This window comes from Aythya fuligula, chromosome 6 (assembly GCF_009819795.1).
Source record: "Aythya fuligula isolate bAytFul2 chromosome 6, bAytFul2.pri, whole genome shotgun sequence".
Classification (NCBI taxonomy): domain Eukaryota; kingdom Metazoa; phylum Chordata; class Aves; order Anseriformes; family Anatidae; genus Aythya; species Aythya fuligula.
In genome coordinates this window covers 17,368,728-17,395,676 of record NC_045564.1, presented here as the reverse complement: position 1 = coordinate 17,395,676, position 26,949 = coordinate 17,368,728, and the positions used below count along the sequence as shown (strand labels likewise).

At 44.0% G+C, this 26,949-nt stretch overlaps 1 protein-coding gene across 3 annotated transcripts in view; it reads right to left on the bottom strand.

The window, feature by feature from the left end:
• WIPF1 (WAS/WASL interacting protein family member 1) overlaps positions 1–26,949 on the bottom strand; it is a 51,264-nt gene extending 24,315 nt beyond the window's left edge. The window contains exons 1-2 of one of the 3 annotated variants that reach the window (XM_032190217.1): positions 26,893–26,949; positions 5,892–6,004 (exon numbers count right to left, since the gene is read on the bottom strand). The gene's annotated coding sequence lies outside the window, so the exon portion shown is untranslated. Of the gene's footprint in view, positions 1–5,891; positions 6,005–8,983; positions 9,005–9,139; positions 9,368–26,892 lie in introns of those variants that run through there. The other 2 variants (XM_032190219.1, XM_032190220.1) reach the window with 2 other exon arrangements.

The following is a 26,949-nucleotide window of genomic DNA, read 5'->3' as shown; positions in this document are numbered from 1 at the left end:
ACCATCTTTCCAGAAGGGTCTACAGAACTTTAAAAACTGTGTCCAAAGCAATAAAAACAATAACAACCACCAAAATAAAACCAAGTCCAAGGTGCACTAAGGAAAAGAGAGACATTTGAACTTTCACTGTCCTACCCTACAAGTTTTGGGTTGAAATTGACGCATTTAAAAACACCAAAGAAAAGCAAAGGAGCGACAGAGAACACACCATTTCAGGTGTGAATTTACATGCTCACCTAATATTCTGTCAGTACTGGCAAATGATGTCTCATTCTAATCCATTTAAAAATAAGTCCAAAATGTTACATTCCTGCACCATCAGATTATTTGCTTGGCTGGAATCCAACAAGAACTCATTCCAGAGAAGTGGATAGAAGCAGCAATACATTGTTGCTACTAAAATATTATACAATAAGAAAAGTCAAAAAAAAAATTCACATGGCTTGTACAAAACTAACAGACCAGATAACTACTAAGTAAAGTACATGTAAGGTTGCCATTATCTCTGCATCGTTTGGTTCTTTATATCAGATAAAAATTCTTCCAAATCAGGCCATCTTTTTCTCTACTAAAAAAAAGCAAAAGCCAACAACATAGATTTTATAGTATACCCATGTTCACTGTGTAAATCAATTGCCTTCATTATTACAGTGAGAAAAGCTTGATTTTAAAGTTTTTTTTTTTGTTTGTGGTTTTTTTTTTTTATGTGAGTAAAAGATGTATCAGCTTTACTTAACTGATATGAACTGCAATGGTTTCACTCCAAACCTACAGAGACTTACACCTGAGGAAGATACAGTCCACGAGTAGTAATGTGAATAAGCATGGTAAATTATGAGAGCTGCTCTAGGAATAGAGCAGCAGGGCAGCTGGAGAACTCTTTTCCCCTTTTGATACTGAACCCATGACATGCCTTGCTCTGAGCTAGCCAGCACTTCTCTGCCTCCAAGACTGGTTACTGGACAAAATGAAGGGGTACCCAGTAGAGATACATACAGAAAGCAAGCAGAGGATCTCCTGCTCCATACTGGCTTATTGGGACGAGCAGCTCCAGAGAGAATTAGTGGTTTGGTGACCGCCCTGTAGAAGGTCACCCCCGACCAGGGGCCAACCTGAGGGCTGGGTGGAGGAGCAAAGGCCTGGAGACACCCTCACTGCCTGGCCAGCTGGGAGATGAGCTCCAGATCAGCCTTGTGAATTGAAACCACATGAGGTAGGTGGAACGGGAGATTGGTGTTTATGGAGATCGCCTGGCAAGCATCCTGAAGCCCTGGGCTGCTATTTCAGACTCCCATTCAGGAAAGAACTGGTGGAAGGGCAGACCTGAAATTCTGCCTCCTCTTTTCGCCTTTAGTTTGGCTCTGTGTGAAGCAGTAAAAATCTAACCCACAGTACACTGAATACCTCTCCATGCATAATAGGATAGACATTAGCCTTCAGCATCTGAGTCTGCATGTGTGCAAGTCACCCGCAGTGCTCATGTACTGCTCCTCTCACCAACAGTTTCCATTTGGTGCGATCTGGAAAACATCCTGAGTAATACAAGGATGAATTTTTCTGTTAAGTATTTCCAATGCTGCCTTCTGGCAAGAAAAAATGTCAAGAGTTACTTGGAAAAGGAAGGTACAGCTAAGAGATGTTTCAATTACTGTATAAATAAGCTGCCAAATGCAAAGAGTATAAATCCAGGCAATACTAGTAATTCTTCTTATTTATACCACCATAGGCTACGTGGAGATCAGACTATTGACCGACTACAACTACATTTTAATTCACTTACTGGAGTACAGCTTTAACAAAACTAACTCAAAATAACTTTGAAAAGCCATTTTTACACACATCTTGGAGCTCGGCCTAGTCTTGTAGCAGGACTTGACTGTATGCAATAAAACCCCGTGAGGTGTGATAACACTGAAACAGCATGTTTGGTGTTTACACCTGGCATTCTAACTGAACACTCAGCCTTGACATTGGGATTACGAAATTTGCACATATGCACCTGGGTACTCACAGGACACATCTGCAGTGGATGATGCCAGTGTAAACACCCACAGCAATGGCGCACAGTTAGGCTGTCTATACTTAACCTGATGTTTTCCTTGTCCAGTTAAAAGCCCCATAATTAAAGATAGTTTCTGAAGATTTTATTTATAACATATGCTTCTCCACTTATTTTAGCAATTATCTAATAGATGACAAGGTACACGTTCTGTTTTGTATCATTCTGTGGTTCTTTTAACTCAGAGTAATTCTAATGTTACATGAAAGACTAACTCAGACTCTGAATTTGGATTTCCTATTTTACTTGGAGAGGCATTAAAACCTCTATTTGTGTTTGTTGGTATAGTACAGTATTCAACAATGTATTTTCAAAAAAAGAGGCAAGTAGGAAGCTAATTTTATATCCTTTCAAACTTTGAGACATGCAGAGATCTCTATCAGGATTTTTATTTTTTAAATAATGATCAAAAATAATTTCTATTTAATGGAACTGAAATTATATATTTTTTTTTCCTTAGGAGTGAAAATTTCAGCAGAGCCTACATTTGCTGTAGGTATTTAAAATGTTTTGTTTTGTTTTTTAAAAAAAAGGAAATTTCAAAGCTTTCTAATTTTGAAATTTAAAACGTGCTGAATTCACCTTTGATCTCAGGAAGAAAAATGGTTTTGATGAACTGATTGTTTTAATTTAAACATCATTTCAATAACAAAAGTCCTGAAAAACTACAATGGCAATCACTAACTTTGATATCCAAAGATACATTTTTAAACTTAAGCATCTAACTCCTATTTGTAGAGGCTCATGCTTTCATTGCTCCACTCCTGCACTGATCTGGCACTGCTGACTGCCCGGATCCATCGCTGCCTGGTACCAGCAGGGACATGGGCTGCGTTGGTGCCCCTGGAGCTAGTGCTGGGAGGACACAAGCAGGGGACCTCAAAGTCCCATAAAGGGGACTAGTTTAAAGCAAGGCACAAATCAAACCAAAAGCAACCAAGGACAACAAAGTAAAACACACCCTTCTGCTCTCCTCCACATCTCCGATTACAGAAGTCTTTGCTTCAATTTATTTCACTTTGGAAACAACTTTTTACAGCTGCAGATGGCAAACACTGAGCTAGTGAGTGAAGAAGAGAAGCTGGAAAGAATGATTATTAATGGGTTCTGCCAAAAAATAAAGGCAGGACAACGTCTTTCATGGATTAACGGCAAGCACTAGCCAATCCTCCCCTAGACTAAGAGGAGGCGTGCTCTACAGCACCCTCCTGGGAAGGAGGGCAGCGCAGCCGCGTAACCTGCTGCAGCATCCCCGTGGGCCAGAGCTCAGCACCACGCTCCATTTGTGACGCTGCCAGAGCCCACATGAGTTAAGGAGAGCCTCTGCCCAAGTCACTGACAGTCAAAAGAACGCAATCTTAACCCACTGTCTGTGTTGTATTTTACATATTTATACTCCAGCCGTTTTCCATCACCTCCGATAGCCAGGCGCTCTGACGCAGCGAGTGCGGTCAGGGTGAATCCTCGTGCTGGGCCTCAGGGCGCTGCGCTCCCTTCACACGTCGGGCTGTATCTGGCTGTTGGTGCAGGTCCCTCCCTGCTCTGGTGGATGTGCCGGGCAGGTGGCTCTGCCAGAGGGCCGAGGTAAGATTTCGCCTGCCCTCCCCGGGACCAGGTACCCCCAGGTACAAGGCCAGCACCTCACCTCCTTCCCAGCAGGCAGCCCTGAACCTGCCTGTTCCACAGCCTGGGCAGGACACACCAGGAGCCCTGGGATTTTGGAGGCAATTTGCCTCCTTGCAAGAGTAGATCTAGCCAAGCACCTGCTGGTATTGAGAATACAACTTTTTGCATAAGTAGTAGTAGTTTGGTGCTGTTTGATCTAAACCATTATGTATGACACACCTCCCCCATGAAAAAAAACATGCCCACATACCCAAGAGCAGCCACATACCATCATTTATCACTTCTGTTTCCTCTTCAGAGCATACTTCATTAACACGTCCTCTTACTCCACATGACTGTTCAAATTCATCCTCACTAATGCCAAACTACCAAAAGCTCAGAGGAGAAAACTTCAGGCTGGTCTGCTCAGTGCAGCTGCCCTGACACAACAGGTATTTGAGGCTGGCAGCCAATTTCCCTTTTAATTTCTTTGTAATAAGAGTGGCTGTCCCAGTTGTTAAACCCTAGCTAAAGTTAGCATCACATCTGCTGAATCCTTTAAAACATGGCTGAAACCTTGTTCAACCTGACTGAACGGTTTGGCTGGCTTACACAGGGCAGAACTAAATTGGGTTTACTTTAAGTAAGTTTGGAGACTACATTTAGCATATGACAGACTGAAACATGACTTTTACCATCTGTTTCCAAAACCAGAATTAGTAATTAAATGTAGAGTTAAGAACCACTTCAAGTTTGAGGCCATAAACTTCCAGATAAAAAGAGTGTTTTTTCAGAACTGAGACATAAGAAACAGAAAAAAAAAAATAATATCTGGATCAAATCCACAGCTGAAAGGAAGCTGTGTGTTAGTTTTATCAGGTCATAAGACATTATTACTCTCATGAAGTCAACACTCTCTCTTCAGCTTCGGTCCTGATTACCTGTAGTCCTCAAACAAGTGATATTGCAGGGATCACTGCTTTCTTCTGTATCTGTCAATGTGCCCATTGCACAAGCCAAACCTGCAGCCAAATGCTGTTTCAGGTGAGCCCTGACCCATCAAAACTTGCTATTAGGAAATTCTGTTCAACACAGATCAAGTTGGATTTGCACAGCTGATGTGAATATAAACTTTGCCATTAGTACCAGAGTCCTGAGATCCATGATAAAAATGAGCTGTCTGCTGTCTTCCCACAACTATTCACCCAAGAGATCAGCACAGCCTAGCTTTTCAGGTCTCCCTTTCACACCATGAGTAGACCTGGTGTTTACCTCACCAGCTGCTCTTGATAGCGCTGTCACAGTACACAGCATAATGAACTTTATCTGGTGATGCTCAAATGAGAAAAGCAAAATTTTCAAGAAACTCAGGAGCAACACGTACCTGCTCTCTCTGTACCATAAATATGAAACTGTTTGTTGCCTTTAAAATTACTAACCAGATTTCATCAATAACCAGAGAAATTTAAAGTTACTGCCAACAATGAGACTGAAATACGAAATGACAGGCTGGAGGAGGGCATCTACCCTTCTCCTTCCTCTGAGGTACCACTGATGATCTTTATAACATTCCTGTCAGGTATTTATGTTTTCTCAAAAATCTCAAGTGAAAGAAATTCTGCATATCCCTCAATAATCTATTCTAGTACTTCTCTAGCCTTACAGCTAGTGAAGTTTTTCCAAGTACCCAATCTAAACCTCCTTTGCTGTAATTTCATTTGCATGGAATAACTAGTATTAGGAGGTTTTGCACCAATTCTCATCCTGCATGCTTGGTTCAAGTTGTGTGTGGAGCCACAAACTAAGTTTGTCAAGTCATGAGGCTAACTCTTCCCTCACTCATCTCCCAAGCCTGGCACCCAGATTTCTCCAGGCTGTGGTTTCTGAAGCAAGTGCAACCTAAGACAGTTACATCTGACATTAGGAAAAGAAAGGTGTTGCCATGTCAGATCACGGCAGTAAACCAGCATTGCTATTAATCCTACATGGAAAAGAATTATTTTTGTGAAAAAAAAAAAAAAAAAAAGTTTTTTTCCACAATCACCATATTGCAAATAAAGACACCTTTAATAGTATTTATGAGATGGTCCTGTGCCTTCCAACTGTTATAGGCCTTTTATAGCTGGGAGATTATACATGCTGTTCACTGGTTTCCCATGCTGCTGCGCACGCAGTAACGCCTCCCCACTCCCATTGTCCCCCTGTGCAGACCCCAAGGACTCTGTACCTCCTCAGCAGCTGGAGAGACGCTCGGGCAGAACACGAGGCCTGGCAAATTCACTCCAGAATGCACTTGCTGAAGTTAATTAGACACAATAACATTTCCGAGGACATACATTCCTGCAAGGAAGAAAAAGACACCACTGTTAATTGCAAAACTGAAATGGTGGGGACCAGGGAGCCTAGGTATGTAACTGCTGGACACTTCCTTGCTTAAGTAGAAATTCTGCGTGAGAAACTGGCCGTGTGTAAAGAGGAAGCTGTCTCCATCTAAAGAAGAAAACAAAAGGCAAATACACTCTTTGTTCTCCTAGTATCATTTGCTGAGGCCAAAACACCCAATTTGTTTTCAAACAAATTTGAGATAATAGCCCTGACTTCAGCAGCACATCGAAAAGACCAGTAGAAATGGTGGAATGAAAGCAGAAAAGCCTAAAAACATATGTGGATGGATACAGTAGGAAGGCTGAATAGTTGTCTACTGTTCCTCTTAAAAGAGCCATGGTTTCCTGACAAGTAGAGATTTTGATAGTTAGGCTAGAGAAAAATGCATACAAAAGCTGAAACAAATCAAGTAAACAAAAGTAAAAACAACCTCCTTCAGCCTCTAGATACTTTTAGCAGCTAATTACAGAAATGATTTGCAGAACTTGCCTTTGAGTGAGAAGGAGGAGGGGGAGAGAATGGGCAGCAGGACATGAGAGAGATGTGCTGCAAATGATGTCTCAGCAAAAGGCACTTTTATCCATTTGAGGTATTTGACAATAAAAAACAACAACATGCCTTTAACAATCCTGTCAACTTAAAGGAAAATGCAAGAACGGTGCCCATTCAGCATTTTATGGGTTTACTTACATTGAGAGATCAAAGTCTGCAGACTCCAATTCCTCACTGGTACAAAACCTGTGCCTGCACTGTGTGGTGAAATGAAACCCACAAGGGGATCCTGTAATAAACTCTCTGAAGCTGCCTGTACAGTTCAGGTTTGCATTAGCTGGCGTTACAGATTTTAACTCACATTTTCCCCTGCAGAGCAGGACAATGCAGTACCGTGGATCCACGTGCACTGGGGACACAAAGCCTAAAGGGCAACACGGTGTGGCAACTTTTGGGGAGCATCACTGGCTGGAGGTTTAAGTGGCACTGTGTGCATTCTGTTTTTCTATTTGCAGAATTAAGGCAAATTTAAAGTGGATTTCATCTAACTTTGAAGCTATCTCAGACTTACAAAGTTTTACACTAATACTTCCCATGGAAAAGAAACCAAAAGAAACCATTAAAAAACAAAAAGCAAGCAAGCAAAAACACCCCCCACCCCCCCAAAAAAAAAAAAAAAAAAAAAAAGAACATTTCTTCCATAGGTGTTACAAACATGTCCACACACATACACCCATTCCCCTTCCTTCCCAACCTCAGTAAAAGAGCAGTTTTTTTCCTGAGCACAGAATTTGTCCCCATCTGGTTCCATTTTTTACTATTTTCTTCTTTTGGTTTCCTTCTCTCTCATTCCAAGCCATATTTATTTCCTTTTGTTTAGTCTGTACTCTTTATTCCCTTTCCTCCTTTTGCAGATTTCCTTTTTAATTTGTTTGAGAAAGAAGCATTCTTGCCCTGGCTTTCCTAACAGAAGCTGGTGCAAGGGGCCTGCTCTGAACCCCCCTCTCCTCTCATGCTCTCCCCCTCTTCTGTCGGTCCTGGCTGGCTGGGCTTGCTCCTGGTACACGAGGAACAGCAGTGGGCTTTATTTATTTGGAAAAGTGTATCAGTTTATTTTTGAATTCACTTTCAAATACCTAGCACTAACCACTGTGCGGAAGGTCGAACATATTATTTACAAGCCATTTTATTTAGCTTAAAACAACTCCTGATCTGTATGAGATGAGCCACTATAAAGCAGGATTAGGCTGAAATCAAAATGTCTGCAGTTGGATTTTACTAAATTGGTTTTAAATCACATTCTTAGTTATACAGCAGACTTGAGTTTCAGAGTTGGAGGTTAGAAACCCTAACAAAGCAGAAAGACTGATTAGAGACAGAACTGTGGCACTCTGCAAAATCTGCTACATTTGCAGAAGCAGAGGAGCCTGGCTAAGGCTAGAGCCTTGCCTTTAAAACTCCAGAGCTCAGAACTTGACAGCCAGCTCTGCAAGGCTTCTATTTCCAAATAAAAGCATCCCTGGGCTACATTTACAGCTCTGGGCAGGGTGCAGGGTCCCTGCGGCAAGACCCATCCCCGACCCCAAACACCAGCCTCCCTGCAGGGCTCGCCCCATACTGCCGTTACCGCTATGCTGCCTGGGAACACCAGGCACCACCTTGAAGGATGAAGGACCATGGTTTTGCTGAAGTTCATATACACAGGAGGAAAGATTTTCTTCTTTCATTCATATTCCCTGGATCTTTCCCATTAGAAAGACAGAGATGGAGAGCTGCTTAGTTACCCTTCCACCACAAGCTGTATTTCAGAGTCTGTAAAGTGCTATTAAAATATTCTGCATTTTGTCCTCTTGAAGTTTCTTCTTTTTAACTTTCCCTACAACTTTGCATTAAAAAATGAATCAGATTTTTCTTGCAACAGTTAAAAATAACAACCGTACTTTTTCTGTAGGAATACAAAACGTACACCCCCCCAAACACGCTTGCTTTGAGAGCTCCAAGCGCTCCAGCACCAAACTGGTGCTGTTTCTTTCCCAATACAGTGGGTTCCCAAGCCAAAAAGCCTCCAGCACAGAAAGGCGGAGATGGAATTCCTCAACAGACGTAGGGAATGAGAGAAAACCTTACAAAGAGACTGCACCAGCAAAATCAAACAGAACAGTTAGAGAGTCAGCACCAGACAAAACAAACAAAACAAATTTCTCACTGTAATCAATAGCTTTAACCTGTGTTTGAGAAAGCACTTTCTGGTATTTATTAACACTGAACCCCTCTATGAAACATCCACACCTTTTGCTGATTATATGAGAAACTTCACCCAGTCAGAGAAAATTTTGTTCATATTTGTACCTGGATTCAGCTCCATGCTGCTGTTGTATAGCAGGGCAGGCTCCAAGCTTCCCACAAACCAGGCTAACTCAGAGAGAAGCTTCCTATTTTTACCTTTGTAAGGTCCTGTGGAAGCCCACCTCGCTCACTCGCTGCTAACACGACACGAGCCATGCTGATAGCTTTAGTCCCCGCTCCACCAAAACTCAGTGAAAATACATACACGAAACCCCTGTAGGATGGTTAAAAAGACGATTATAAAAGACTAACCTGTGCTAGTTGAATACGTTGTAAGTCACCCAGCTCTGAACTTCCCCAGTAGCTTCGCTCTTGTTTCCTGTAGAGCTGCACGTGACACCACACTTCCTTACTGCACCTTGCTAGACTTGCTTCATTTACTTTTTAAAACCAGATGAAGAAACTCGGTCCCCTCCAGCATGTTTAAGAGACTTCTGCTCTTATGTTGAACCACTGACATTTCTGCATAGCCAGAAAGAGTTCTCCTCTGTTTCCTTCTGAGTCATCACATGATTCAATGGCCCTTTTTGTACTATTTCTATGTATTAATACCAAACCCTAAACATGATTCTATTACAGCATGCTCAACTGCCCCCCCCCCCCCCCTTTTTTTTAGAAAAAAAAAAAAAAAGAGGAAACATGCAATAGTGGAGAGTGCAATTACACTGCAGGCGTGGGAAATTTCAGTTCAAGGATATTTGCATATCAGACTTTGAGTGACAATGTGTCAATGTATCTAGTTTGAGTAGATGTAGTAGTTATTGACAATTTTTGAAATATTTTTCATTTGAATGTGGCAAACATGTTTCACAGGAGTTTGAGTCCTATGAAAAATAGAACTTCAGAAGAGTAAAGATTCTCTTCTCAGCAGCATGCATCCACGTAGTGTCATCAAATGATGGGCAAACATAGGTCATGAAAGGAAGGACAAGAAAGTCACAGATTAGATGAGTACGCTTACAGCATTAGTCAGTAGGTTGTATTTTAGCAGATTTTTTTTTTCTTTTAATTTAGAGACAAGTGGATTCTGGAAAAGCAAGCTAATCATAAATGGTACCAACACCAGAAATACAGCAAGAGCCTGCAGAGGAAGCTTGAAGACTATCATGAGCTAACCTCAGAGGAGAGGCAGACTGGAGACAGCAGCGAGACACTGCTCTGCCGGAAGATGTTTCTTGAGGAAAACGCTAAACACCTCAGCCAGCCCAAAGAGAGGAGGGGGCACTTAAAAATCTCCCCTTTAGGGGGAGCTGAAGAAACAAAAGCCAACACCTGGGGCACTGATCGGCCTGGCAAGGGCTGAACACAGGCAGGGCTGCTACACTGCGGCAGGGTTTGTGCGGAGGCTGATGGCCAGCGTATGTGCTTAGGCATGGGCTGGAGTTAGCTGCACCTAAGCATGGGTGTGAAGGATCTGAAGGCAGGAGGCGTGCACACAGGCCGTGGTGCTGCTGCGGTTCAGGATGCCCGCCTTCAGCAGCAACGCTCCCCCTCCACAGCCATCCTACCGGCACCGCTCTTCCCACAGGCCTCAGCCACCTCAGGTGTGCTGGCACTGCTGGTGCTTGGGCTGCACCACGAACCAGGTTGAGGAACAGATCTAGCCTTCACAAGTCAGACTCCTTTTCCCCCTTTTATAATCCCCAGTAGCCCCACTCAGCCAGCAGCAGACAAGCACTAGCACGAAGCCAGCTTTGCCGTCAGCCGGGCTGTACACGAAACCACAGCTTACATTGAGAAGCGAGAGCAAACCAATGCACGATGCTTCCGTGCACGCTGTTTGGTGCAGTGTACGTAATTTCTACGTAAAGCAAGAGCTTTCCACTAAAAATGTCCATCTTTTAAAGCAAACTGTGCCAGATACACAAGTGCTGTGAACAGCCTCCCGGTATGATCAGCCAGGGGTCACCTTCTGGTCTGCTGCCTCCAGGCTTCCTGCAACTGCTTGCTAGTCAACCAACAAGCTCAATGAGCTCCAGTGACTTATTGGTGGGCTAATCTGACTGACCCTGAGGCAAAATGACTGGGAATGATGTTCAGGACCCCTTCTCCCCACAGAGATGTGGCAGAAGTGCGCTGTGGCAAAGAGGCAGTGACAAACAGCAGGAGTTCCCAGGCAGTACCTTCCTGCTGCCGGGGTCACCGGCTGCCAAAAGCTTTGTGCTTGTGCTACACCTGCACAATAAACACCCCACCTTCCCTGCAAGCATGCAGACACTGTATAAGACCGCCCAACAGAGGGACAAGCTCCAAAAAGGCAAGGATCTATTCAGCCTGACAAAGTAAGACCAGTACAAGCCTCTCAAACACAAGGAACTTAAGTGCAAATATGCAGAGGAGACCCATACAAAAGGAGATACACGTGACTGAAAAAAGGACTGGTCCACAAGATGGATGCTTCTGCACAAGACTTTTTGGGCACACACATGCCTACTAGTGCACACACTCCTGAGCTTGCGTGGCAGCAGGATGAGCGCACGTGCAAGCACATGGCCACAGATGCACCTGCTCTGCCCCGATTTACCGTTTGGTGCCAACTGGCCAGAGAGAGGCCGGGGTATTATTTACACTGGAAGACACTTGAGAGCACTGCGAGATGCATGCAGCTTAAGCACTTTCTGGCGCTGAGCACGCAGAGACATTATATGCTGAACTGTAGGCTTCAGAGGCGCTGAGGGGAAGTTGAAGAGTTCAGGAAGTCACCGTGTTTGTGCACAACACACTGCTTCATTGTGCTTGTCTTCAGCTGCTCGCCCAGCCACTCCTAGGCTAGCAGTCATCGCTGACAAGAGCCAGTTTATTTCTCTTCTTTTCAAGGGGTTGTATTTACAAAGTCACTTCTAAAGTGCTAACTGCTGCGTGAGGAGCTAGTGGCACATACTGGACCATGTCAGAGCTGTGCTTGGAGTCCCTGATGGGGCAAATATACCTTTATACTCCCCCAAAATGCCCCTCTCCACATTGGTCAAGATGCAAGGAATTAATTTTCTGAGGGAGCAACTCACAGCCACCTCCTTTTAAGCTACACCCAAGCAAAATGTCCTCTGAGGGTGTCACTCCAGCTGGAGGCACCTTACTGGGGGCTGACGTCCTTTGGTGGGGCCACACAGATGGCACTGCGGGGACACCCACAGCAGCTGTGTGGTACCTGGGGATTTGCAGCACCCGCACAACCCTCACGCATGATCTGCTAAGCTTCTCGGCCCCTTGGGCCACCACAGACACTGAAGGATCTATCAGTTCTGACCACAGACCATTGCTACACAAAAGGAGACATCTGAAACCTGATGAATTGTCCCCTGCACGTCAGCCATTTAGTTCCCCATCCTTGTCACAGATGAGGTATCTGCTGACTGGCACATTCTGGAGGACTGTAGTTTCTCTGGGGTTTTTGGTAGCAATCTTGGGTGATAAGCCAATGCTTGTAACAGATGCTGGATCTCACCTTGTATATATGCCAGACAAAACCATTTCTTTATCTTCCAAATGGAAAGCCCCCCCAAAGCTCTTCCCAGCACATACCTGGGTAACTGAAACGTGCCACTAACATTGTGGATGGCACAAGCTGTTTATAAGACTGTAAATTGATTCCCCCTCACTTGCAATTGGATCAAACGGTGTTTGATTTACGAATAAAGGACCACCCCAGCAGCAATAATAAGTTGCACAGTGACCTGACAGATGAGCTACACCAGGATGTTAATGGCTGTGGCTGTAGAGCCATTTACACAAATAATTTGCTGTCTTGTGCTGGCTGTGGGGGTTAGAAAGCAATCACAGGCCCTGAGGTTTTGGGTTTAGATTAGAAACATGCACTGCTCTACTTAACACATTTGATGATTCTGGACCAGATGATGCCAAATGCCATCATTCATTCAATCCCACGCGTGTCACTTGCCTTACAAAAACATTTACTCTTTTTATGGAAAGTCACTTTGCTCACTGATATGGCTGTGTCTATAGCACACACACAACGTATGTTGTGGACACACATCTCCACACAACAGTGGGTATCGTGAGGAATGTTTTCTCTCTGGTACCTGTCACCAGCAAATACGAGCAATTAACATCTCAGCAATCCAGCAAAACAATCCATGTCGCTCCTGACCTCAAGCAGGCACAACACATGCAAGCACAAGAGTACATCATTGTATGAAGCTACTAAAACACGACCACAAAACTCCCAAATCTGCTTGCCAAATCACAAGAGCCCAGCACTAATACAGAGGTGTTCAAACTTCAAAGCAGGAGCACAGTCAGCAAGAGTTTGTTGAAAGAATTACAACCAGGCATGGAAACTGGGACTTCTCAGTAGCATGTAATCCCTGCTGTTTCCATTTCCTCTTGCTCATTATCAGCACAGACGGGGGCTGAAGATTAGTAAACAGTGGGTGTTTAGGGTGAATTAGAGCATGTGTGATATAGAGCTCACTATCCTGGTGGCATCAGCGTGACTTCGCAGAGACATAAATGTTTAATGTTGCCCACTATGTCTTTTCAGAACTATGAAATATTAACATGCTCCTTGGAGGTAATGATGGTAGGGGAATCACATCAGATAAAAAAGAGAATCTGTCTTAACCTTCCGCCAGGATGTGGACAAAATCTCATTGTCAAAATGTTTCTGGCCAGTGTTCCTCCTCCTCCTCTTCTATGGTCACCTTTGCATGGAAGATGAAGGGTTTTTGCACAGCTCTTGTCCTGCCTGAAGCCAGGAAAAACAAACTGTGGGACAAAAACCTTAACACTGAGAATTTTCTTTCATCTAAATGCAGAAAAGAGTTTCCAATGAAATCTTTAGAGGCTTCCAACCAGATCACTCACAGGATTTTTAAGACCATTATACCTAGATGATAAATGCAAAAGAAGCAAGCAAACTAGTAACACTATCTGAAATGATTCAACTGTCCTTCAGACATTCACTCTTCAAGTGGATTCTCCTCTTTTTTTTTTTTTTTTTTTTTTCTTCTTTGCTCACTGCTGTAAGGAACAGTCTTCGGACAGATTTTCTCTGATCTTAGCCAAAATCAGACTGTTTTGGTGTCATTTTAGGTATTAAAAATACCATTACCACATGACCAATTCTAACATAAGAGCAATTACTTGCTTATATATTTTAGTAATTATGAAGACAAATCTGAAAGGTCAAAATAATTAAGAAAAGAGCAGAAAACAAAATTAAGTCTACACAAAATTAACAGCTACGTGCCTATGAGACATTACACTTTTAGCGATCACAATTGGTTTAAGCCACAGGCTGCCCTTTCAGACGACAGCCACGTAAATAAAAGTCATTACTAAGGAAACGTAATATACCTAGAAATGCCTACATATTTACTGAGTGAAAACTGCTGAATTGACAAACCTTGCTCTGAGAAAGTTTTTTGTCTGGTTGTTCCCCCCAGTAGTACAGATATCAGACTCCAAAAGAAGAGTCCTGCACTGCTCCCTTAATTTTGATAAAGGAATTGTAAGATACATTTCTAAAAAGAGAACTACCATGGTGGAATTCTCTTCATATCACTATAGATAATTCAAATAACCTTAATTTGTTCACAGAAGCAAAAAAAAAAGAACTTCTATTAAAACAAATATTACCAGGGGTTGCTTATAATACTTAATTTCACATAATACCTAGTTTCTTAATTTGCAACCTTCTTACCCAATAAGCTTGAGACACGGTTTCTCTTCAACTTGTTCAAAGGATATGGGATTACTCAGACAGACGCACAAACAAAAACCATTTGCTGTCTTTTCAAAGAATATTTCCAACAATTTTTGCTCAGTAAAAATTGCCTCTCTATTTTTCCAGAACAGTGTATTTGTTATATCTTGCCAATGGCATGCCTAGTCTCTAATTATCTTTTTCAATATATGAACGCAGCAATGATGGCGATACTAAAAGATATTTATTATCGTGCAATTTGTCTTTCGCTATTAACATGAGTCTCAAAGTTTATGAAGCTTCAGGTACAAACAATATGATGAAGAGTTTTTATATACTTGGTTATTTCAGCAGAAAACACTGTTTTTAAAACCACAGTTAAATTGAGTAATACTTTATATTCAAACTTCCCATCAATATTTGTGCACACGCACACACGAGAACAAAGCTAAATAAATCTGCACCCTAGCAATCATGACCTACCACAACAGCCACACATTTTAAAGCCACAGAAACAGCATTTATTGACAAGACCAGTTTTCTATCTGATAAGACACACAATTTTAGGCTGTTACTTCTGTATGAGATCTATATTTTCTTTTAAACTAGAGAACCTTTTATGAAAAGCATCTGATCTAATAATGTCTGTAGCTAAAGGAACCTGAATGAACTGGAGCTTAAACTATAAATTACAGATTATTAAAAGGCATGACAACTAAACTAATATTGAGTAACATATTGCTATTATTTTGAATTCAGGATTCTTACCATTTATAGAATTGTTTACTTTGGGCGATTGTCTAATATTTTAATTGCAAACCAAGCCCCTCTTTCCTCCGTTATCTGTTCAACATGTGCAGCTATGACATTTGAGCAACTAGATTCTTTTTCAAAAAAGTCTGCTACTTTTGTCTAATCTATTTTCCCTTTTACACCCTGAGCATTCATATTGGAAGTACTGAAAATTTGTGATTCACTAGAAAACAGAAAGGGAGCTAACTAGAAGCACACTAATTAATACAGGAGTACACATTGGCATGATTTCCACAGATTAAGAGCAGCTGTGTACTATTTTACAGTAGGAACATCCTATCCAAAGTTCATGTCTTTCTTTCCTTTCCTTTTTTTTTTTTTTTTTTTTAAATGGAAAGTCCCAATCAATGAGAACTTTAGTCCATTTTTTGCATTTTCCCATGGGTGGTATATTCCACATCAGGAATATCTGGATGTTAAATATAGACACAGATCAGCATCCGTACATACTTGCTGGGTGATTATAAAATAGTACCAGCTCCTCTGCTGTGTAACGGATGAGAACTCTTACTCCTTGTGTAGGTTCAAGTGCCAGCACCTCCACACTGAGAGGAGCTGTGCCTGAGTAAGGTAAGATTATATCAGGTGAGATCAGATCATGGGTTTTTCTTTATTAATAGTTATGAAAAGGAGTGTTCTCCCAAGGATAAACAGGAGAAAGGGAGGCTCAGTTTATGAATATGTATACCCACAGCATGCTATATTTTCATTTAATTATCTGTGTTACTCCTAAGAATTAGGAGAGTTTATTGCTATGAATTCAGAGAGCAGTAGTCAAACTAACAGGGAATGGAGAGGCATCCAGAGAACAGCCCTGAGACACAAGTTCCCTGCGTGCTCGGGGAGACCAGGTGTTGATCCTATACCTCACTCACACAACGGGCAGCCACAGGTACTGCATCCAGGCTCATGCCACTGTGCCCAGTGATCCCTGGGAATCAGGGAGTAGCTTCAGCCCTCATTCATCATCTGGCTGCTCCATGGCAGCTTCCAGCCTGGAAGTTGCTCAACAGCATTTTGACCTTTGAATACCTCAGATTACCAACTTGTTGCAATTACACTACACTAACACAACTCCCCAAGAGGGGCTGGGTTTCTGAAGCCTTGGCTGTGAAGGTCCCCACTGCACACTTGGGAACCAGCAGGCAGAATAAGCCCCCACATTAGCAGGCTGAGACTGAAAGCAAGGACAGCAGTTTAGTGCTCTGGCTAGGAACAGCAGAAACTCCATGGAAGAACATAACTGAACTTTCAACCACATTTCAGTTGTTTATGGTCGAGCCTTTCGGTAGAGCTGTTTGCCTGGGGGCCAGGTCCCAGCACAGCCAGCCCGTTACAGAGCAGGACTCGCAGGGGAGGTGATGTGGCAAGCACCACCGCACGCTGCGCTGCAGGAGCCCGAAGGTGCCTCCGCATCCACCTCCCTGCCGCGACATGCTGCCAGCAGGGGCTCGGCTACAGCAGCTGTTATACAGGCTGTTTATTCCTGCTTGAGGTTTCACAGCATTAACGGTTCAGATTTAAGTAAACTTTGTGACATATATAACTTTAGGTCTTTTGCTGCTAAGTGGGACAGTTGTTGTTCTCTCAACTTCTAACGAGAAAGCTAGTGCACTGCACTGCTCCTGGGAGTTCTGGTTTTGAAGACCTTTGACAGTCCACGAGACTAACTGCTTCCATAATTAATATTCTGAAAAAGTAATAAAAAAAAAAATCCCCAATTTTACACCAGACAGAATTCCCTAGTGACAGGGTCTGAGATCCTACACTGATGTAGGTTATAGAAAACTACAGTGCTACTGGGATCACGTGCTCTGTTGAGAAATGAAGAAGCTGGGACCTGAACAAGCCAGAATTCAATACAGAGAAGTGAGACTACGATTTGTGAGAATTTTACTGGACAGAACCAACATTGCATTAAACGTTCCTGCAGATGCATTGTTTTTGCTTCCCCCCGAACAGTCACATTACAGTGACACCCCAAACCCCTTGAAAAAAGATGTCAAGGGTGGTAGAATGAAGGAGTTATCCTACCTTTTCCAAAAATAAGCAGCTGACTCTGCCCAAGGACAGAGGAAGCACCTATGCACACACACCCAAGGGACAACAGCCCACAGGACCCCCAGGAAACACAACCCCTGACCGTCTTGCCCCAGCACTGCTGCAACCTTGGTCCCATCAAGGGTGGGATGGGACCGAGGAGCACACCCACATGCCACTTTGTGAGCTTGCTGGTTTTATTTTTGTGTCTGTTCTCACTTCTTAGCTAGACATAACTTCGTGCACTAGGAAGTGGCAGTGGGATACTTCCTTATCTCTAGATAAAGGGAAGAAGGTGAAAACACACTATGTTCTTTTTACTTTTCCTTCTGCAGTGTTTTCCATTGTATTTTTGTTTGCTTCTGTCCATAACTGAAAGTGGAAGGCTTTGAGAGCTGTTAAATGCTGTGGTATACAGCATCACGACCACGGTTTCTTTAATGCCTAATCATTCTCACTGATGAGTGAACAAACAGTGAGCAAATGTATTTGTGAGAAGAATAAAAGCTTTCAGTCTAAGCAAAGAAGAGCAGTGTTATAGCACTCTCACTGTAAACAACTGTGAACTCCATTATTGCTCCTAAGAGGAAACTTTCTTGGGGAACTCTCAAGTAACAAAAACCAGAAGACAACACTGACAGTTCTTTCTCTGGGAAGCACAAAGTCCCTCAGTGTTCTTGCTTAAGTACTGTGTGTGATGACATCCAACTGGGTTTTACCCTGCGATTCACTTGCATTATCAGGGATGTTCTGCTGAACAACTGGCACCCTGTAGACAAATAAAGGAGGAACTTGTCCAGTCACCTCATGCAGTTTGTCAGTTATGGAGTACTCCATTTTCTAGTTCCCTATAGCAGCTAAAGTTAATGTCTTCCTCTCTACTCCAGTCAGCATACACACACTTTTAAGGATGTCCAAATAAAATAAAGTTATGAGTTTTGAAGACGCTGATCCTGTAAAAACCTGCTAGGAAGGGGAAAAACAGGCGATGAGGAATTAAATAATGCTCTGATTCCACTTCAGAGGCCAAGTAAGCATGCAGCAACCTCTCAGGATAAGACTTATGAAGAAGACTTCACTTTGAAAAGCACGATCTTATTAGAGAATTTGAAATTAGAACTAATCCAAAAGAAAAAAAAACTACAACATATAACCGGTTTGAATCTGAGTATCTTTTTGGAGTACTTAAAGCACCCTTAGAACTTCAGAATGCCTCTGAGTTTCTTGCAGTCACTGCCACATCGGTACTGCTTCATCTCAGAAGGTCATCCATACTGCTGCTGGACTCGGAAGACAAGAAACATCATTTACATCCAAGGGACACAGGCCATTTTGATTAAGAACAATCTATTTAAAATAAGTTGTGCTATAACATAAGGTTTCTGCCCTTCCCTAAACTACCTAGTTAGAACAAATGCAGAAGTTGAATCTAAAAATACAGTAGGAAAGTCCACAGGATAATTATTTCCTTGTAGTTTGCTGTTGCCTAGTATTAAACAAAGTTCTGGGACTGTCTGTTGCCATTGCAGAATTTCATAACTGTTGACTGGGAAACTTGTACATTTTAGGAAAACTGTACTCTACTAATTTCAAAGTAGTATTAGTCTGGGGTGGTTTGAAAGTACAACCTGCAGACAGAGTTTGTGATATTCTGGTAGGTGCTGCCTCTGTGGCCTCAGATGAATTCTGTTCTCTATAAAAATGAAGTATTTATCCTTTAATATCTTCCTTCCCAGGGTATTGCTATTATTTGAATTTGTCCAATTGGAAAAGAAAGTTATTTTTAGTGGGCATTAAGCAAATGTACCCTGTCTTAGAGGTCCTAAATTTAAGGCAACTGACTATATAAAAAACAAGGAGCATCTGACTGAATAGATACACATAAAAAGGTCAATATGCGGAGTTGTACGAGCCCATTGTGTGCATGAACAAGTGGTTTGTTTACTTACAATATACACAACACACACAGAATGCCCTCTATGGTTTACATTTAATACTTCCTTTAAAAACTGTTTTAGTAGCTTCAAATGTGAAAGTAAGGATGACAATTCTCTACTTCGTCTTTTCATGCTGGGGAGGCAGGGAGCTTTTGGAAATATGTTAGGCCTCCTGTATTGTCCACAGGAGGCTCTCAGACACCAGCAAAGGGACTTGTAAATGATGTACTCCAATCTGTAAAGTTTATGATGAGCACATGCTTGGTAGGATCTGACAGATGAAGTTCAGCTAGCACCAAGCATGTTTAAGCTCAGTTCTGCAGGGACTATGTAGGAATTATGATTCATTCTCTTCCACTACAATTAAGATTCCTCCTGTGTTGAGTAGACTAGGGCCTGAGGAGAGCAGTGACTGAAGTGATTGCCGTGGGAGGACTGATGAGTTGGTGGAAATTGAGGAGAGAACTGCAGAGATCAGTACTGCATGATACTGTCCATTGTCACCAAGCTGTGGTCTAAATTGATTCCAAAAGGGTGTCAAAACAGTACCCTTGAATTACTAGCTGTTTTCTGAGGAACATTTCCTCAGTCAGGAGGGGAGGGAGAGTTACCAGTTACCCATTGTCTCCAAGAAAACAAAAACAAAAAACCTCACGTTATCATCATAACAAAGCTACCCTACTGATGCTAGTTACAAACCAGTCACCTTTCTGTGCCAGTCCCCGAATGACCCCAGCCTCTTTGGGCCTGCCATGCTGCCCCAGACACCTGCCCTTCCTCGGGGAGCACAGCCATTTGGGGGCTGCTCTGCGGGCCCACCACCCCGCAGAGACTGCTGGGGTGAGGTGAGCTGACGAGGCCCCGTCCCCAATCTCACAGCAAAGGTGGGAGAGAGGTCACTGATCTAGGGGAGACATCTTAATATGAGATCTTTAAAATCTCTAAAATGAGATCTCAGACATCACTGTTCACATAGCTGCTTTTAAAAGGGGAAATAGAAGAAAGGAGAGAAGGGAAGCTCAGGTAAACTCCTCTTGAACCTTCTTGAAAGGGTTTGAAGCATAGCTCCAAGTCACCGGGTGCAGAGGCTGCTGTCTGGAGGGTCACCGTATTTCCTGGAACTTGTTTTACCTTCTTAATTCCCGAGAACAAGTATGTTAGGGATCATGTATTTTGCACATTTCATAACATTGCACTTACCACTTCACAGCCTCTCTTGCCTAGGGAGATCTTTCAACCAGCAAAGGAGAGGGCAAGACAAGAAGTGCTTGAAAACAAACCCAGAGTCTGGATCAGAGAGCTCATTACATAGTCCATGACTTAATACCCAGAACTACAGGGGATTAAGTTTGCTGTATTCCCTCCAGGTTCAGCGGGAAGAAACTCGTGCTGCTAACCAAATCCCGTGGTGTGCCGAGACAGCATTACATGGCCGGAGGCAGCACCTGGCTCTGCCAGCCTCGGGCCTCCCGTGCCAGCATGCTCTTCTTCACAGATCAGTCCCTGGCTGAGACACCTCATGTTCTCAGTTGCCAACACTCCCATTTTAAAGAAGCTTTTTCTAAAGTTAAGACAGTTTGTTGTATTCAGCCATATCACTGAGCACAGCTGATTTGTGATACATCTCACAGCACTCTCACTTGCCCTGCTCGCATGCAGGCGGCACAGCACCCACAGCTATCTCTGGAGCAAAGCTGCCTGGACAATCGGGCTCTGTGGCTGGCAGGCTCAGCTGTTGGAGGGTATCAGCCTGACACCGCTCTCCTGCAGACAGGCAACACACACGGATAACTGGGCAACAGATTGTTGTGACAATGAAACAACACATTATCTTATCTAAAGTCTATGACTTAAAGGATTTCCCGACTTCCCGTGCCTGCTGATGCCCTCTCAGTATTTAGACAGCCGTGTCAAGTACGTTACAAAACCAATCTGTTGTGGCAGTGAATAAGCAATGGGCAGATCTGCCGAATGATGCAAGGCTCCACTGACTTTTAGTTATGCTTATGTAACTCAATAGTTTCACAGCTGCTAATAATTAGCAGATGCCCTGCATAAGTGCTGGACAAATAGAGAGAGATGGAAAAGGAGAGCCCTGCTTCATCACTTCAAAAGTGAGCTAGCAAAACAAGAGTAATGATTTTGCTTTTTGAATCTGCTATTTTCTTTTTCTTCCTCTCAACAGAATTCAAACAAACACAGCATAACGAATGCAGCATAACTTATAAGCGAAGGTCTGAATGGTGCCTTGTTCGTAGCATTTGGATTTGGAACACAGATGCGGTTAACTCACTGCTAAACTCATGCTGCTCTTTAAAATGCTGATCTGTCTTCTCAGTCTCCATATTTTTAAAAAAGCTTTAAGTGATTTTTATTTTTATTATTATTTTCAAACAAAGAGAGATTCAGGCTTGGATTCAGTGTACAACTTCTTCTGCTCTTTTCCTCTCTAAAAAATAAGAGATTAATTGTTATGTGGCAAACTGGGAATAACATCACTTTCTAAAAATTTCCTCTGCAGCTCGTCTTTATTTCACCAAATTCTTTTCCAGATCTGATGTTCCTAGTGTTTCCTGAGAGTCAATGCATTAAGCTGTTTAGTACTAAAGATCCTTACGAATATGACTGATAAAGAAAAAAGTAAAAATGATGTTTTGGAGGATAAAAGCAGTCCCTGCTGCTGATTGATCTGAAAGTGGCTGAGTAGGGAAAGGACATGCTTTCAAGTTTAAAGACGACATCTTTTAGCTACTACAGCACTAGTCAGGAGATTTATGATCCTTTCCCAGCACTATTACTGACCTGCTGCTATGGGACTTCAGGCAAAGCTATTTCCCCACGCTATGCTTCTCTATTTACTCTACTTTTTGAAGTCTTTATTCAGACTTCAAGGCCATTTTTGGACGTTTTGAGACCACTTATTCCCAGATGTTCTGGGGACAGACTAAAGTAGCCATGCTTAAGCAGCAGTACAGAAACAGAGCATGCCATCAGCTGGACCTCACCTAGTTCATCGCTGGGCTAAGCAGAGTGAAAGCAGGCTGCCTGCACCTTGTCCAGGTGAGTTTAAAAAGCATTTCCAGGGAAGGAGAATCTGCAGCCTCTGGACAACCAGTGCAAGTGGCTAGCAACCCCCACTGTGGGACACCTTGCTGGCAATTTGTATAGGAAGAACAAGCAGAGGAATGCAATTACTTCCTAGGGCTCACTTCTGGTGGGTCAGGGCTCAGGGAAGTCTGTTCCACTCAGCCTGTTCCTCACAGCAGAAGGATTTCAGCATTCAAGCAGAGCACTCACCAAAAATACTAAAAAGGAGGAAGAGAGAATCACCCCACTTCCTGAAGTTATCACAAGAGAAACATGCGCAAATGATTTTGGGTTTGCTGAAGCTGCTAAGAGCATTTATTTAAACCTCAGTGTTATTTCCCATTGAAGAATATCATGTAGTTTCTTTAGCAGGAGGGAGATGCTAGCTTAGCTCAAATGAAGAGGAGGAGAGCTTGCTCACGAACACACGTGCTGGAGGCCAGGAGGGCTCCTCACATGGACTCAGCCCCAGGAGGGAAATGGCCAGAGCTACACATGCTGTGAAGCAATTGAGGACGATGGGTGCCACAAGAGCAGCTTAAGTATTACGAAAGTTTGCTTCTGCAACTTTAAAGGAGGTACAAGATGAAACATTTTAACTCCATGGTGTACTTACGTGTGATTAGAACCAAATGCAGAAGGCTCCTGAAGAGGTTACAGCAGTTTGTTACAAAACAGGCTTTAAAACCACTCCTCGGGCTTCCTGCTTTGCTCCTTCCAGGAATAAGGATACTTTCTATTCTGAATGCCTTTGATCTCTCAGATTTAGATGAAACTGCTCCCTCGCTGCTTGTGTCCCCAGCTTTACAGATGCTGCACTGATCTTTGTGCACTGAGCTGGATGAGGCCCAAGCATAGCGGCTCTTTCAGGCCTGCAGGGCTGAACAGCAGCAACAGCGCCTGTCAGAGCCCTGATATTCAGGGTTAATTCCACTGAAAACATGTCATCTTCTCACTATTCAGACTTCACTTACAAGTCAGCAGTGGTCACATACTGTTTGGAAAGAGTCACAATAGAGTAGTAACAGTTCATTGATTCCCTTCCCTTCCGGTATAAATATATAATATATCTAGATATATTTATACCTGGGGCTACACGAGAGCATTAAAACACCATCATACTAATCACTGCAGGCATCCAAAATATTTTGAACAAAACCTACTAAAATATGATTCTTTATTAAATTTAGTTTTTATTAATCCCTTTTCTAGGCTATTTGCCAATTAACAGTTCAGTAGTCATTATTCAAGAACAAACAGATTTTCATGTACATTTTTGAAGCAGGCAGCTAAGTAGCAAGCAGTTATTAATTGCACACTCAGTGGCACACAAAGCAAACAGCTGCCTTGACAATTTGTGGCCACTTCCAGCATCTTCATCTTTGGTACTACCCAGATCTGTTCTACCAGAATAAAATTTACTTTCTCACCATATAAAGAATGTTCCCTCCACCATCCCCAACTCACACACAGCTAGAGCCATGGGTTTTCAGCTAAGATACTTGACAGTGCTTTATTATAATGGATCCAGTTGACTGAGTATTATAGTGCACCACATGAAAAAAGAAAGAGCATCTGCATTAGAGCCAAGATTAAGGAGCCAGCAGAAAGAACACAAAGGCATTTAATGAGATTTGAACTTTTACAAGACTTCATATTGTTGTGAAGTAGCCACAAGTAAAGCATGTTTATGTTGGCAAGAGCATAAACTTTAAAGAAATCCCCTCCTTGCCATTGCATCACTATTTCTCATAGTTTCTAAGCATAAGTCCACTATCCAGATGGGGATTCAATGCAGTTAAGAGCACAGAATGTTTCTAATGTCTTTGCATAAAGACATTTTGCCAATACATGTATTTATACACCCCCCTCCCCCCATACAACATATGGGCCTTGAAAGGAAACCTATGAAATTCTGTCCTCATGTCACTTTTATCAGACAACACCAACATGCCCTCTTTTCTTCCTCCAAGAAAAGCTTGATGTTTATATAAGCAAGGCAGAAAATTAATAGCTGTTAGAACTTTATGCACTGTAGGTAATGAAGAGTAATATTGCAAGGCATTTTCCTCACAAAGGGATCAGTATTGCTCCTGCTCCCCAGCAGCCTCTCCACTGAGAAAGGTCTGGAGGGCACCTGATGTAAAGGTCATATGCACTATTACAGGTAGGAAATTGTTCCTTTAATAGCTAATAATATTCCAGTGGCAACTCTTGATTCTGACTACTGTATCAGTAAAAACATGAATATCCTGATGCAACTTTGTGGTAAATCTGTGTATCTCAACAACAACAAAAAAAAAAAAAAAAAAAAAAAAGGAACAGCTACAGTACCCAAGTACCAGTGCTAGGCCTAAAGATGGCCCCTTGCTACCTGATGCTACCCAGAGCACAATGCCATACTATAACAAGTTAGAAGTGTAATTGCAGTAGAAATACCAAGGCAGCAGCAGAAGTTGGAGAGCTTTGAGCACTCTCGAGGCAGGGGGGAGGTGGCACAGGCTGGAAGAACTGCTCCTCCTCCCCTCCCGCCTTTCTGAGGGATTTTAACCTGGATGGCTGGACCTGTCAGTGGCACACCCCACAGATAACCAGAGAGGGTTGCTCGGGCTGCAGCACAGGGCAGGAACAGGTAAGCAGCAGTAAGAGATGAAGAGGGACAGGGTTAGAGGTAGAAGTCCCTCAGCTCTATCAAGAGCAGCACAACTGCACCTCCAGGGCACAGTCCCTGCCCCAGAGACCCACCACAGGGGCTGGTGTGCCTCTTACTGCTCCTGGGGAACTGGTCTCAGCCAGCTAAGGGAATGACTATTTCATGTACAGCACGAAAAACCACATGTTTGACAGGCATATGGCTAAGGGCAACATCCTGCTTGAGGTCAGAGGACACTGGGGAGCCCAGAAGAGCAGGGAGGGGAGAAGGATGCACACAGTACCAGAGGAGTTAAAAGCAGTGCTTTCTGGAGGAACAGTAACTCAGAATAGACACAACCTCATTTTTAGACTCTTTACCCCAGCTAAACAGACTCCACAGGCATAGGAAAAGTGTCCTCTCTATTTGTCGCCTTCTCCTGCTCTCTTCCTGGATCACCCCGTGCCTGCCCTCCCCTCACGTGCTCCCACTGCGTGGAGGGCAGAAGCACTCCGCAGAAGCTGCATTTCCTCCTCACATGCTCCTTCCCTGCTGCTGCTCCAGCAGAGGGGAAAACCACGCACCAGCAGGGTCCTCCTCATGCTGAGCACCACCAGGGCCAGAGCAGTCACCCAGCGCTTCACCTAGGCCACAGGGCCAGGGACACCTTTCCCTCAGGGAGCCATACTGCCAGAGCAGGCTCCTCTGCGCTGTCACAGCCATCCCTCGTGCCCTTCTGTAAAGCATGGCTCCCCAGCAGGGTACGCCACAGGTCCAGTGTGGAGGCACTAAGTAACAGGACAGGACTTCTCCATGGGGCCTCCTAGGCACCCTGTGGCTGGAAGAGCTGGCAGGTATGGAGAAAGGGAGGGGAAAAGTCGAAGCAGGCAGTGACAAAGGGCATGAGCGAGGAGCAGAACACACTGCCCACCCTCTGGAGGCCAGGAAGACTGAGGAAAGCTGCTTGCTAAGGCCCTTTCTTTGAGGAAGTGCCACAGGAATAAAAAAGCAATTTAAAGTTGCCTCACAGTGGATTCCTGAATAAGCACATCTACTGAGCAGCAGAGACAAGCTCTTGTTTTAGTTAGGAGGCCTGAGCAGGGCACGCGGCGGGAGCTGAAGAACGCACACTCAGAGAAGGGACACGGTCCTGCCCCACAGGAGATGTTTTTATTGAGAGGCGAGGAGCAGCCATTAGAGCACAGCAGCACACAAGGAGGGAAGGCTGAGACCTTACGGCTGTTTACTCGAGGTCTGCAAACGCATCTCCTTCAGAAAGCCCCCGAGAGCCAGCTCAGAGGGCAGAGACCTGCTGGTGGTGCCTGCACCACAACACATAGCCGCAGGGCTCACCCAGTGCCCACAGGGGACGGCAGCACGGGCTGGGCACCGCACGTGCTCGGCGTGGCTGTCCCCACCCGTGTCACCGCCAGGAGGGATGCGGTGCCACCAGCCACCCCCGTGGAGGCCGAGGCAGAGGCACAGCCCGGGGTGCACCCGGAGGCCAGGCCTCACCCGACGCCATCCCCTGCCCCGGGGGAAGCAGGAACGCCAGGGGGAAGCGGGGAAGGAGGGAGGAAGGATGCCAGCCCGGCCAGCACAGAGGAGGAGCGGGAGCGGCTGCAGGAGGCAGGAGCGCGTCCAAGCCCGAGACAGAGAAGTCTGGAAGAAAACAGAGAGAGAGAGAAGGGACAGGCACGACGCGAGGCTCAGCTCCCGGCTCCCCGAGGGGCACCGCGCCGCCCCTTGCCTACAGCGGGGCGCCGGGGTCCCTGCCGCCTCCGAGGGTCCCGGCGGGGGTCCCTGCCCGGCCCCCCGGCCCCCTCCTTACCGCGCTCCGTCGCGCTGCAGCCGGCGGCGCTCCAGCCGCAGCGGCGGCCGGGGCATG